Source organism: Emys orbicularis, chromosome 23, assembly GCF_028017835.1.
Source record: "Emys orbicularis isolate rEmyOrb1 chromosome 23, rEmyOrb1.hap1, whole genome shotgun sequence".
Lineage (NCBI taxonomy): Eukaryota > Metazoa > Chordata > Testudines > Emydidae > Emys > Emys orbicularis.
In genome coordinates this window covers 12,745,739-12,758,936 of record NC_088705.1, presented here as the reverse complement: position 1 = coordinate 12,758,936, position 13,198 = coordinate 12,745,739, and the positions used below count along the sequence as shown (strand labels likewise).

Here is a 13,198-nt window from a genome sequence, read left to right as displayed (position 1 = left end):
TGCATAGCTTTTGAAAGCTTATGCAGCTAGTGCTTTGCTGCGACAGAAGAGTAACCTTTTGGGATGACGGCTTTTAAAAGCCTGTCACGTTCGGAGCTAAGAAATGAAGTGGAAGAGATTTATTAGATCATCAGTCCAGCTCATTACTAGTCTCTAGGATAAGTCGTCTCTACAGTGTATTCACTCCTCGGTGTTTTATTACAGAGCCACAACAACCACCCTATAGTAAATGTTAAAAAATAACTCGCCATTATAATCCCAATTTTGGCACACTGCATCAACTTTTGCCAAAGCCATAGCATGTGTCTGGAAGTTGTCATGGGGTGGTCTTTTACCATGGAAGACTCTCCTTCCCGCCCACTCTCCCCCATTTTGTATCATTTCAACTATCTAAGCGCGATCAGATGTTAACAAATCCTGATAATGCATTTTTGTAACGTGTTCCTTTTTTGAATAGAATAGAATCTCTCAAAAGGCAGTCTGGCCCAGAAACTCCAGATTTGGCTTATTCTAGTGTCCTCACAGAGTCATTTGAGTATTTTCCGAAAAGTCAAAGGGTTAATTTCAGCTTTGCACCTATGAGATCTAAGGCTTGGTCTATACTAGTGGTTTTCAAACTGTGGGTCGCGACCCAGTACTGGGTGGCAGAAGGAAGGCACTGGGTCACGGCAACTCTGGTCAGCACCGCTGACCGGGCCATTAAAAGTCCCGTCAGCGGTGCTGCCCAGCTAAGATAGGCTAGTTCCTACCTGTTCCGACAACGTGCTGCGCCCCAGAAGCGGCCAGCAGCAGGTCCAGCTCTTAGGCGGGGGGGGGGGGGTCATGGGGCTCTGCACGCTGCCCCTGCCCCAAGCACCAGCTCTGCATTCCCAGTGGCCAGGAATCAGCCAATGGGACCTGGGGGGGGGGGGGGGGGGCAGTGCCTGCGGGCGAGAGCCGCACAGAGTCACTTGCAGTCCTCTGCCCCAGCCCTGAGCCCCCCCTCAAACCCAGAGCCCCCTCCTGCACTACAGCGACACTGTAAACGTAGACAAGCCCTACACAAACACTCTGATGCCTGTAGAGATTCAACACAGGCTTAACCTGACCTGGTATTTTATATACTTTTCAGTTTTCAAACATGCACCCACCACAATGTTGTCTGGATGTAAACAATAAAAAATAGTATGTTTTGTATTTGAAGTATTTACTACGGCTTTTGCTTGAGGGATGTAGAAAAGCTTTGTACAATGCCCTGAAAGTTTGCAAAAATCAGGTCCGTTGAATCAATGGAAAGAAGTGAATTTTTACAGGACCACCACTGAAAGCCTATCACCACTGAAAGCCTATCACCTCCAGACATTCAAATCTGGGGACTGTTAGCAAGTGTGTCACTTTCATTTCCAGAGCTGCAGTAATACAGAGGAGAGAATGCCAGTGTTGTCAAGTCTTGCCATTTAAAATCACAAATCTCAAAATAGTTGGTGGGTTGTTTATTTTTTAAAGCTCCAGCTCCTGGAGTCACGTTACTACTTTTCCTTTTAAAAATTAAGTTTCTAGCCCTCATGGCTGTGAAGAAAAGTTTGAAAACCATGAACTGGCAGTTCAAACAGCAAAATGCATATTAAGATCATGATTATTTGGGACCTGATTCATGATTTTTGAATGCTTGGGGTTGGCAATATCAAGTCTCTCCGATAGTAGGACCCAAGTCACAGAGTGAAGAGGTGTCAGTTATTTGGCTCATGGTGTACATCTGGCTCACTTGATGGATTTTTCTCTCCCCCCCTCCACTCCCATGAAATGGGTCAAATTTTCAGCTCTGAAGCACCCTGAGATCACAGATCTTGTCTAAAATTCAGTAGTACGCTCTTCCACACAGGGACTGTGTCGTCTTACGTTTTTACACAGCACCCAGCATGGTAAGGCTCCTCGGCACCAATACAAAATATTTAATATTCACGAATAATCATGCCTTCCCTGGAATAAACAATCAGCTGTTCCCTTTCATTTCCTTCAATTGGCACCAAGTCGGGTTCTCCACCAGCACAGGGTAAGAACAGACAAAAGAGCAGAGTTCTTTTTTTAAAAGATTACAGGTGCAATAAATAAAAATGGCTAATCTCTTTTTAGAGTCACAGACATCTTAATTCCATTTAAGTGGTAATTTGTTTGGGAATTCAAATTAGTTTTAAATGCCGGGCAGGGGGAGGGAAGGGGAGATAGAAGGTTACCACCACTTCCCTGGGGAAATTTTTCCACAGCCTAGTGGATCTTGCTGTATTCAGTGTACCCTGATATTCAGCCTACATTTTCTTTTATTCATATACATCTGAGTAATTACATTTGATCAATTAAGTCCCTATTTATGAACTTAGCTTTTGAGTAAGTCAAGTCAGTATCATACGCTTCTCATTTTGCATGAAATCACTGTTCATTTCATCAGTTGGCTAAGCACATGATAGGAGACAGGCTACGTAAGCAATCAAGGAGAAAAGAATAAGAAAGGGCTATAGCAACAAAAACTAGAAAAGAACAAGCACTCAGTAATATTAACAAACCACCAAAAATTAAGTTTTGAAAAACTTGCTTTGCACGAAAGCACATCTCCTGGCCTGATACATCATTTCACGAGATGACCCATTAAAACACTGACCTTTCATGGATTACAGGGCCAAACTATCAAAGAGTTAAACTGTCTATGAACAGATTATCTACCCTCTGAAGAATAAAACAAATTTTCCCCTCTTACAATACAGCTTGAAAGCATTAAAATTCACAAATGGCCGCCGCTAAAACAAAGCATACAATTTATCATGGCATCTGTAGTGCTGCTGCTTATGCTTAATGCTGCGAATACCACTGTAAGGCCAACAGTCACAGGGCACCAAATGTTGACAAAATAACACCACATGATAACCAGCATAAGTCCGTAAATTTTAGAAATAGTCGCACTTCTCAAAGAAATTATATCAGTAAATTAGCTAGCACAATGGGCCCTTATCTTGGTCAGGTAACAGCTTTACTGCATCTGCGAAGTGGGTATTCACCCATGAAAGCTTATGCCCCAATACATCTGTTAGTCTATAAGGTGCCACAGGACTCTGTCGCTTTTTACAGATCCAGACTAACACGGCTACCCCTCTGATACTTTACTGCATCTGATTTCTCAGAAACCTAGTTTAGATTTTCATTCAAAGTTTATCGGTGTTTCTCTATTTTCAAACCATGCCTTTTGCACTTAAGTGTTCAATTTTCATGTCTCTTTTTAATAGATTGCAGAGGAATTCTGCTAAGAACCTTGATGTTATTGCAACAACAGGAAGTTCCAACCATAAACACCAGCCTCCTAAACCAAAAACACAAGCAGACAGTTTTGCTGAAATTACCAATGTATCTCAAGCTACAGGTCAAAGCTCAACTGTGCAAGATTTGTTGAAATAAACCTGAAAATAACTTTAGTGCCACCTAGGGGGACCAGTAATAAAACAGAGACAGAAGAGCTGTATTACAAGCAATCACTGTGGCTGCTGTATTAATTTATCCCTCAATAAAAATGAGCTTATTCTGGAGAGAAGCTAAATATTACTTACATCTACCTGGTAGAATTGCTACTCTTATAAAATGTCTCAGGAATTGTTACACAGACTTCTAAGGCAGTGTTTCCCTACCAAAAATAAAATAAAGAAATCTCTAGCTGTTATGGTTCTCAATAAAAAACAATTTTCAAGACATGGTGAGTGTAATCAGTGAAGTAGTGTCTGCCTAAGTTTGCAGAGAGCCTGAAACAATAGTGCTAAGATGTGAGCTGCCCAGTTGTTTAAATGGATTCTAACTCAGATGCCAGCCATGATGTCTTAAATCAAGTGGTTCTCAACTAAGGGCACATGTACCCCTGGGGGTACTCAGAGGTCTTCCAGGGGGTACATCAACTCCTCTAGATATTGACCTAGTTTAGAAAAGGCTACATAAAAAAGCACTAGCAAAGTCAGTACAAACTAAAATTTCATACAATGACTTGTTTATACAGCTCTATATACTATACATTGAAATGTAAGTACAATATTTAAATTCCAATTGATTTATTTTATAATTATATGGTAAAAATGAGAAAGACAGACATTTTTCAGTAAGAGCATGCTGTGACGCTTTTGTATTTTTATGTCTGATTTTGTAAGCAAGCTGCTTTTTAGTGACTTGGAGGTATGCAAGACAAATCAGACTCCTGAAAGGGGTACAGTAGACTGGAAAGATTGTGAACCACTGTGACAACACTTCATTCCCCCCCCCCCCCCCCCCCCAGTTTACCAAAGCCTTTAAGAGGCAGAAGATGATGTAAGATATGTAGACCTTAAAAGAAAAACAAAACACACTTGGCTGGGTCAGAGATGAGAAAAACAGCAAACACACATTTTACAACTTTGAGAAAAACACTGCACTAGTTTGTCATTGTGGACTTTAAACAAACAAACTAAATAACCTGAGATAATGATTACTGAAGGATAACCCAGTGGTATGTGTTTATACATATGATGGTAGCACCTTCTGTTCTTGTATTCTTCAGAGAAGTTTTTGATGTGAATCTCCACTCTGTGTACTGCCTGGATGAAGCCACAAGTTCTATCTGCAGTTAAGGTATAATAAAGCAGCGGTCAGAAATTTTCTGACCAAAACAAATGGTAATTCACTGAAATTTTGCATGGGACTGTTGCTTTTGATGAAATTCCAACGGAAACCCAGCAGGTTTCTAATGGAACCCAGTCTGCACGACAGGTTTTAACTTTTTCAAACCGAAACTTTAGGATTCCCATTCCACAGGGAATTTCAAAGTTTATTTTTTTTTCCCATTTCAGAATGATTTTTTTTTTAGTTTTGGAATTCCCACCCCCACGCCCCAAAAGGAAGTTTCTGGCCAGCTCTAGTTTAAGCCAAGTTCTGCTCTCAGTCACCCTAGTATAACTACAGAACACTGATTTCAATGGAGTTCATCTAAATTTACAGCAGACCACAGAATCCCACTATCACAGGATAATTATAAGCATGTAGCAGCTGCTGGGAAGTAAGAAACATCAGTGAGGTGGGAAAAGCTTGGAGTAGGCAGAGAAAAGTCTGGCAACATTGCATTTTCTGGAGTGGGGACTTGCAATGTTCACAGCATACAAACATAGCTGTTAGATAAAAACATAAAATACTCTTGCTGGAAGGTTGCAATATAAACTCCAGAACTTCAACACACAAGAACTACGGGGGGGGGGGGGGGGGGGGGAAATGGCAGCCTAAAGCAGAGAGGCGCAACTTTCCCCACCCGCTTCAAAATGGCTCTTTCCAGGCAAACTCTGATCACATGCTTTGCTACACAGCCCCCTAGCCTGCAAGCAGGACCAGGACCAGGACCTTCTTCCCCATGCACACTCTAAAGTGATGGCTTGCAATTCCAACACAGTCCTCAATACACCGCAAGACTATGCTCACATAGGGAGGACATTTTTTGGAGGAGGTTCTTGAGATACCCTGACAGGCCAGCAAGTAGAGACAGACACACACACACACACACACACACACACGGGCGTACACACACCGCTCAATTGAATGCTGTGTTTTCTGGGCCCTGTGTGCCATTAACTGGGTGAGCCTGGGAAGCGGAATTCAATCCTTGAGTGTTGCCACTTCCTCATCTTCCTCCTCAGGAGTCTCAACTTACGCCCCCCTCCGCCATTTCTACATGACCTTAGGAACCCAACGTTCCATCCAACCAATCCCCAATCTCCCATTCAGTACTGAGCTGTTGGCGCCGCCTCCGATCAGCCCATGTTGCCAGCCTCCATCACCTGCTTATTACATCTTCAAACCACCACCCTCATGCTTCCTCCCATGCTGCCTCTCTTGCTTGGGAGGCACTCCCTATACACATCTGCAAAGCTACCTCCTTATCCTCCTTCATAGCTCTCCTCAAAACTCTCCTTTGCTGGGATGCCTAAAGAAGGGGAGGGGGGGGTCAACCATTAGGGTGCTAGTGTGCAGGGACCACTAGGCATCATGGGGGCCAATTCCGTCTCATTGTTCCCTGGTACTCGCTCATCTGTTTGTGTCCATCTGTTGTCTCTTATACTTTGTAAGATCCCTGGGGCAGGAACCATCTGTTTAGTCTGTTTGTACAGCACCTAGCGTAATGAGGATCTACTCCATGATTACGGCTTTCAATGGCAATACAAATAACAATGAAGTGCTCGCTCTCTCGGAGACCTTAGAAACGGTTTCACCGGAAGCATGGAGTTAGAGAACACTCCCTACATTGCCCTCCCTTCCTCCTTAGCAGCTACAAAGTGGAGATTAGTTTACTGCTTTTCCTATTCTTTTTACATCTAGTGCTAAGATATAAAGAAGCAAGGTTTATAGATGGAAAGATAACAGGAGCTGTCCGATTTCCCTACTGGGCGAAGTCAGTACTGTCCCTGTTCCAGTGAACTATGCCACACACGTTTTTCTCTTTCCCATCATTAACGTGATACCATTTAGCCTTCTAAGCTTCTTGCTTGGCCAAGATTAAGACCCACAGCATTCAGTGAAATAATGTCTATTACCAGCAAAGCCTGCTAAGTTGCTTGTTTCCATGCAGCACCCCTTTGAGAAATCTGTGGCAAACATTAACCTGCAAATTACTACACGCTGTGCCGTATGGGACATGTAAATATCACCAAGTAGCTCGCCATGCTAGCGAGCGGAAGTGACCAATACACATTCCTGTAAAGGACGATGGACCAGTGGCCTTGTTCAGACTCTAAATTCTTTTCAAGTGAAATTCCCTTCAGTGCAGAAGGCCAACACAAGGTTTACATTTACATCCACAAGCGTGCAATGGTGTAAGCAAGATCAGAATCAGCCCCTCCGTTTTCTAGACACTTCTTTCTTTTAAAATGCCATGTTCTCTCATGCCTTTCTGTGTTGTATCTAATATGCTGCCTGGGCCTGTTTGGCACACTGTATATACTAGTGTTGCTATGATACAATATAGCTATAAAATAATCCACAAACTACCCAAAACGGGTAGCAGAAGTACAGCTGAAAGCCTATATATATATATATATATATATATAAAAATAAAAAACCCACAATCCCCCAAACTCCTCCCACACATGACACAAAAAATTAACCCACTAATAAAACAGATGAGAACTTCCCTCCCTCTGGCCCTGGAGGCAGCTACACCCAAGGTCTGCTGAGGATGTCAATAGAAGAAAGTCACAAATATGGAGGTCAGTCACATGAGCAAGTCCCAGAAGCAAAAGCATCCCAGCAGATTTTAAAGTGCTGCAACCAAATACACAGAGAGGGCCTCTTTTCTTAAGTATTCAGGCTGACTCTAAGTAACTGGACTCCTAACGTATGCTGTTCAGGAAGTTTGCCTGCTACCTTCAGTAGAAGCATGCATGTCACTGAATATTATGTAAGTGAACAGCCTTATTCTGCTGCACATGCCAGTTCCCCCTCCAGCAAACACAATAGCAAAGGACTTTTTCCTGCAGTTGTACCTCACACACTAAGAGGGTTGACTCTGTTGTGAATGCACTAGGGTTGTGTGCGTGAATGTGTGTGTGCGTGAGAGAGAGACAGACAGACAAACTCTGATCAAAACAAGTTCGGAGCTACTGATCGGTTGGCTGTAGCCCTGACTTTCAGAGGTTCTCCGCTCCCACCAATTCCAATAATCCTAACAAAAATATCCTTAATGTAGCATTTTGCTTTCACTGCTTCCCCAAGGAATCCAGTCTTTCGTGCTTACATTTTATTTACTAGGAGATGCCCATTACACCTTACCTAAAGTCACAAACCCTCTTGACCATGAGTGTCATTTTGAAAGAGAGCCTGTAACATCACTTGCCTGGTTATTAAACCCAATCTGCTTTCATGTTCCCTTTGCATTCTCCTCAAATGCTTCTTCAGTGACTGGCATTTCTGCATCAGCAAGCACCCAGATACATGCAGCAGTTTGGCTCTGGATTTCTGCTGTCCTACATCCCACTTCCTTGTAGAAGAGAGCAACCATTACTAGTGGTGAATCTTGTTTAACACTTCAGAAGAATAGAATTTAAAATAATCAGATAAAACAGGGGTCGGCAACCTTTCAGAAGTGGTGTGCCGAGTCTTCATTTATTCACTCTAATTTAAGGTTTCGCGTGCCGGTAATACATTTTAACATTTTTAGAAGGTCTCTTTCTATAAGTCTTTAATATATAACTAAACTATTGTTGTATGTAAAGTAAATAAGGTTTTTAAAATGTTTAAGAAGCTTCATTTAAAATTACATTAAAATGCAGAGCCGCCCGGACCAGTGTCCAGGACCCGGGCAGAGTGAGTGCCACTGAAAATCAGCTCGTGTGCCGCCTTCGGCACGCGTGCCATAGGTTGCCTATCCCTGAGATAAAACATCCCTTAAGCACCAAAATCTACAGTCCTACATTGTCACCTCTGTAAGGCACCCAGGTGCACAGAAAGACAACTATGCCAAAAAAAGAGAGGCTCATTACAAGGGGCTTTCATAAGTTAACACCAGCAGTTCCAGACTGTGCTCTACAGGAATTCTTGAGGACCGCAGGGTCGGATTTCACATGTAACTGCTGAAGCCAGTGGAGTCAGACTGGTAGGAGGTTAGAGAGGCCCATAAAAATGGTTTATGGTACAGACAGTACAAAATTAGCGCAAGACTCTGCTCAACTATTCAATAAGAAGCAGAGACTAGAAGGCACTGTACTGGCACTACTCCCTCCCTCGCTCTCTGCCTGTGGTTTGCATGCTCATTTGTTACTTTTATAGTGAAGTGCTGCTCACCTGTCTGCAGATCTGAGACTGAGGATCCTGGGGTGGCTTCCCCTCCAACCCTACTGGTCCCTTGCAGGGAGATCTACATAATTGCAGCACCGATCCACCACCAACATTTTCAGGGGGGGTTTCCAGAAGGAGGGGCATGGGGAGAAAGTGATTCTCTTTTCCCCGTGCAAAACAATTCTTACTAACAAGTGAATTATAAGCAGAACATGTTTTATTTCAATGGCAAGAATACAAAGCAATCCTAGCCGGCAAGAACAGCCTACAGATAAAGACGCTTTAATAAAAAGATATCCAGAAATAGCAACATAAACTCATTCTCATTATCCAAAACCCTAAACACACATTTCACGTCACCTCCTATTTCATCACCACCACACAGACTCCATATGCAAAGCCTGCAATTGCATAACGAACAATGCACCAAAGGATAATAAGCCAGTAGAGCCAACCCAGTTTCCTTTCAACTGAAAGAGATCACCGTTTTTAAAAGAGGCATATGGACCATTTATTTCCGCTCACTAGCAGTCTAACGAAGCATGTACTCACCCAGAGATAAGCCAACCGGAGGAAGCCCGCAGGTGAGGTGCCATAATCCATTGGAGGACAGGACATGAAAGTGAAGGGAGGGAGAGAAAAGACATCAGTTAATAAGGAGTTCCAGCTTTTAAAAAGACAACCACACCCACAAAAATCCCTTAAACCACATAGCCAAGTGCTCATACCTATATGTTTTTACATACACTCTCCAAGAGTGTTCACTTGACTTTTCCAGGAGCGGAACAGATGGCTGAACCAGAGGTTCATATTGGACTATTTCTGGTTAGTGTGCAAAGAGGTAGAAAAAAAATAGCTGTGTTAATGAATGCAAATAATCCTGCATATGGGGATGCAGAGCGCTGTGTTTTATCACCGCTAATATGATTCACAGAGCATCTCGGCTGATAATCTCACACCCATGCACAGAGCGCAGATTTCAGGTCGCAAATATGAAAACAAAGAAGACTGAAGCAGCAAGAACCCGAGTGAGCTAGAGAAATGTTGAGACTGAATTTGGAGACTGACAATTGGGGTATACTTCACTTCTCTTCATGCTGGGTCTGGATAAGCCTGGAAAAGATCAGTTATGTAAAGGCAAAGTCCATCAGGCATGGGGGTCGGGGGACTGAGTGAGTCTCCATCCCAAATCCAAATGGGTTTTGACTGAGCCCCCTAGTGGGCTTTAAAAAAAAACAACCACATTTACTTTTTCATAAATTAACACTACTTCCATAAAACCTCTACATCCTAATCCTCTCCACACAGAAACATTAGCCAAATACAAAGGGATTAAAAAACCACCACTGTTGCACTATAAGGCACAATGCACTATCACTACCTGCTACTGCTCCCCTTCCTCCATCCTTTGTCTGTATGCTCTTCACACCAGGGACTCAGGATGCGCAGTGCTCAGTACACCAATTGTGGCTGTATCGGTATTTATATAGTCCAAATTGTCATTTAGGCCCCCAGAGTCTATGCACATTTCTCTGGACAATCAAGCAAACAGAGGCATCTTTAACTATTGTTTTAACATGCACTGGCACCACTTGCCTTTTATTTTGTTCTATAAGGCCATGGCTGCACTACAGAGCTATACTATACTATACTATACTATACTGGCAAAGCACTTGGAGTGTGGATGCAGATTATACCAGCAGAACTGTGCTTTTACTGACAACTTTTATTCCAGCCACACCCACACCCCCAAAGCAAGACACGCTGTACCTGCCAGGGTAAGCAGCATCTGTACTTGGGGCTTTTGCCAGCACAGCTATATTAGTCAGGGATCACACCTCTTCACACCCTGCCCTGACTACCACAGCTGTGCCAACGAAAGCTCCCAGTGTAGACATAGCCCTAGCAGCTGGTTGGGTCACATTCCACCTACATATTGTGGAGATTTTGTGGCAGTGTTCACACACCACTTTGGGACATTATGACACGAGGGGCCCAATTCTTTACTTCAGTTACACCTGGCACCACAAGGGCAAAAACCCACCTTAATCAAGATGGTGGCAAGCGACACCAACTTTGCCCAGGTTTAAGAGGTGATCAGGTGCAAGGGCTTAATTTCCCACTGCCTACCTTTGATTTATCGAATCTAATCAGTCACCACACAACAGAGACATACTGTTAAAAGTCCAAAGCTGACTGCAAAATGTTACTGACGGATCTCACAAAATTGGGTGACTGGGCAACAAAATGGCAGATGAAATTCAATGTTGATAAAAGCAAAGTAATGCACATCGGAAAACAATCTCAACTGTACATACAAAATGGTGGGGTCAAATTAGCTGTTACCAATCAAGAAAGATCTTGGAGTCATTGTGGATAGTTCTTTGAAAACATCCACTCAATGTGCAGCGGCTGTCAAAAAAGCTAAACAGAACGTTAGGAACCGTTAGGAAAGGGATAGATAATAGGACAGAAGATATCATAATGTCACTATAGAAATCCATGGTATGCCCACACCTTGAGTACTGAAAGCAGTTCTGGTCACACCATCTCAAAAGAGATATATTAGAATTGGAAAAAGTATAGCCAAGGGCAACAAAAATGACTAGGGTATGGAACAGCTTCCATATGAGGAGAGATTAAAATGATTGGGATGGTTCATCTTGGAAAAGAGACAACAAAAGGGGGATATGATAGAGGTCTATAAAATCATGAATCGTGTGGAGAAAGTGAATAGGGAAGTGTTATTTACCCTTTCACATAACTCTAGAACCAGGAGCCACCCAATGAAATTAATAGGCAGTAGCTTTAAAACAAACATAAGGCAGTATTACTTCACACAACACAGTCAACCTGTGGAACTCCTTGCCAAGGGATGTTGTGAAGGCCAAAAGTATAACTGGATTCAAAACAGAATTGGATACATTCATGGAGGATAGGTCCATCAATGGCTACTAGCCAAGATCGCTAGGGACGCAATCCCATGCTCTGGGTGTCCATAAGCCTGTCTGGCAGAAATTGGGATTGGATGACAGGATGGATCACTCAATAATTGCCCTGTTCTGTTCATTCCCTTTGAAGCCTCTGGCACTGGCCATGGTCAGAGACAGGACACTGGGCTAGATGGACCATTGATCTGAACCAGTTATGGCCATTCTTATCCTGCTTTGGTTTTGTACGTTAGAAATTTAGATCCTGTCTAGTGTTTAAAAAAAAAAAAAAAAAAAAAGACTATAGACCACTGGAGAATTAGTGGGAGATCCTTGCAAGTACCAAGAGTGAAACCTGCACACTCAAGAGGAGGAGGCATTTTCAATCAGACTGTTAACACACTACTTTTTTAAAAAAAAAAAAACATCTACTGAGTTCAAGAGCCTGGCAAACACTTGGGAGAAGAGCTCTCCTTGTAAAAAATTAAACCTCCTTCAGCTGAGGGCTGAGAAAGCTTCTCCTGTAGTTCTCTGGCTCTGCCAGCATAAATAAGGGAAGACAAGAATTGATGGGCCAGACCCTAACCCAGTGTAAACTGGCAGTGACATACTGATTTACCCCAGTTTAGGATATGGCCCAATATTCCAAAGGTAGTAAACAACCAGGAAGAGACCTTTGAAAATCAAATAAAGAGAAGAATTCCAGTTCTTTGTTATCCATCATAAAGAAGCCCAAAAGGACACATTCATTTTTTCCATACCTTTGCAGGTCACTTTTAAACTTAACTTAAAAGAGCCTGTGCATGGTTTCAATTCCTAAGCTATATTAGGAAGCTAACCACTGAGACAGTAAGGCTGCTTAGAGCGGGTCTGCAAAGCTACTCATTACTATGGTGACCAGGATTAGAAAGTATTTTAATCACAGTGTAAAAAATATCCCCTTTGGGGTTGTACAATTTTGGGGGGAGCCTTAGCATAGTGACCTCAGCCCTCCAGTACCAGCTGTGACATTAGTAGCTAGGCGTCTATCTGTTCTGCATGGGAAGTCCACTACGGCAATCTGTAACCTGGATGCTGTTCACAGCTGCTCTAATAAGCTGTGGAACCTTGACCTGCTTTTGCAAGAACCTGTACATGAAAAGGCAGGACTTTACATAGTTACTTGGTACAGGCATCACAATGCAGAAATAAAAACGGGCAGGTACAAACCGACCTTCCGTTTTTCACTGTACACATCTCAGACTGGTCGTCAACCCTCTTCCGAAAAACCCACGACCATTATTTGTATTGTGGTCGCACACAGAGGTGCCAGCTCCATTCCGCTACGTGCTACACACACAGGTAACAGAGAGGCAGTCCCTGCCTCAAAGAGTTCACAATCTCAGTTGCTCCTAAGGGCTCATCTACATGGCAAGCCACTGCCCTGCAAGATAGGGCGTGAATCGACAGAGCACCAGATTTACCACTAC

At 42.9% G+C, this 13,198-nt stretch overlaps 1 protein-coding gene across 27 annotated transcripts in view; it reads right to left on the bottom strand.

Moving 5' to 3' along the window:
• EPB41 (erythrocyte membrane protein band 4.1) overlaps positions 1-13,198 on the bottom strand; it is a 156,574-nt gene that overhangs the window by 130,751 nt on the left and 12,625 nt on the right. For 25 of the 27 annotated variants that reach the window (XM_065421530.1, XM_065421538.1, XM_065421534.1 and 22 more), the window contains exon 2: positions 4,522-4,599. The exons of the other annotated variants lie outside the window; for them this stretch is intronic. The gene's annotated coding sequence lies outside the window, so the exon portion shown is untranslated. The remainder of the gene's footprint in view (positions 1-4,521; positions 4,600-13,198) is intronic. 27 annotated transcript variants of the gene reach the window in all.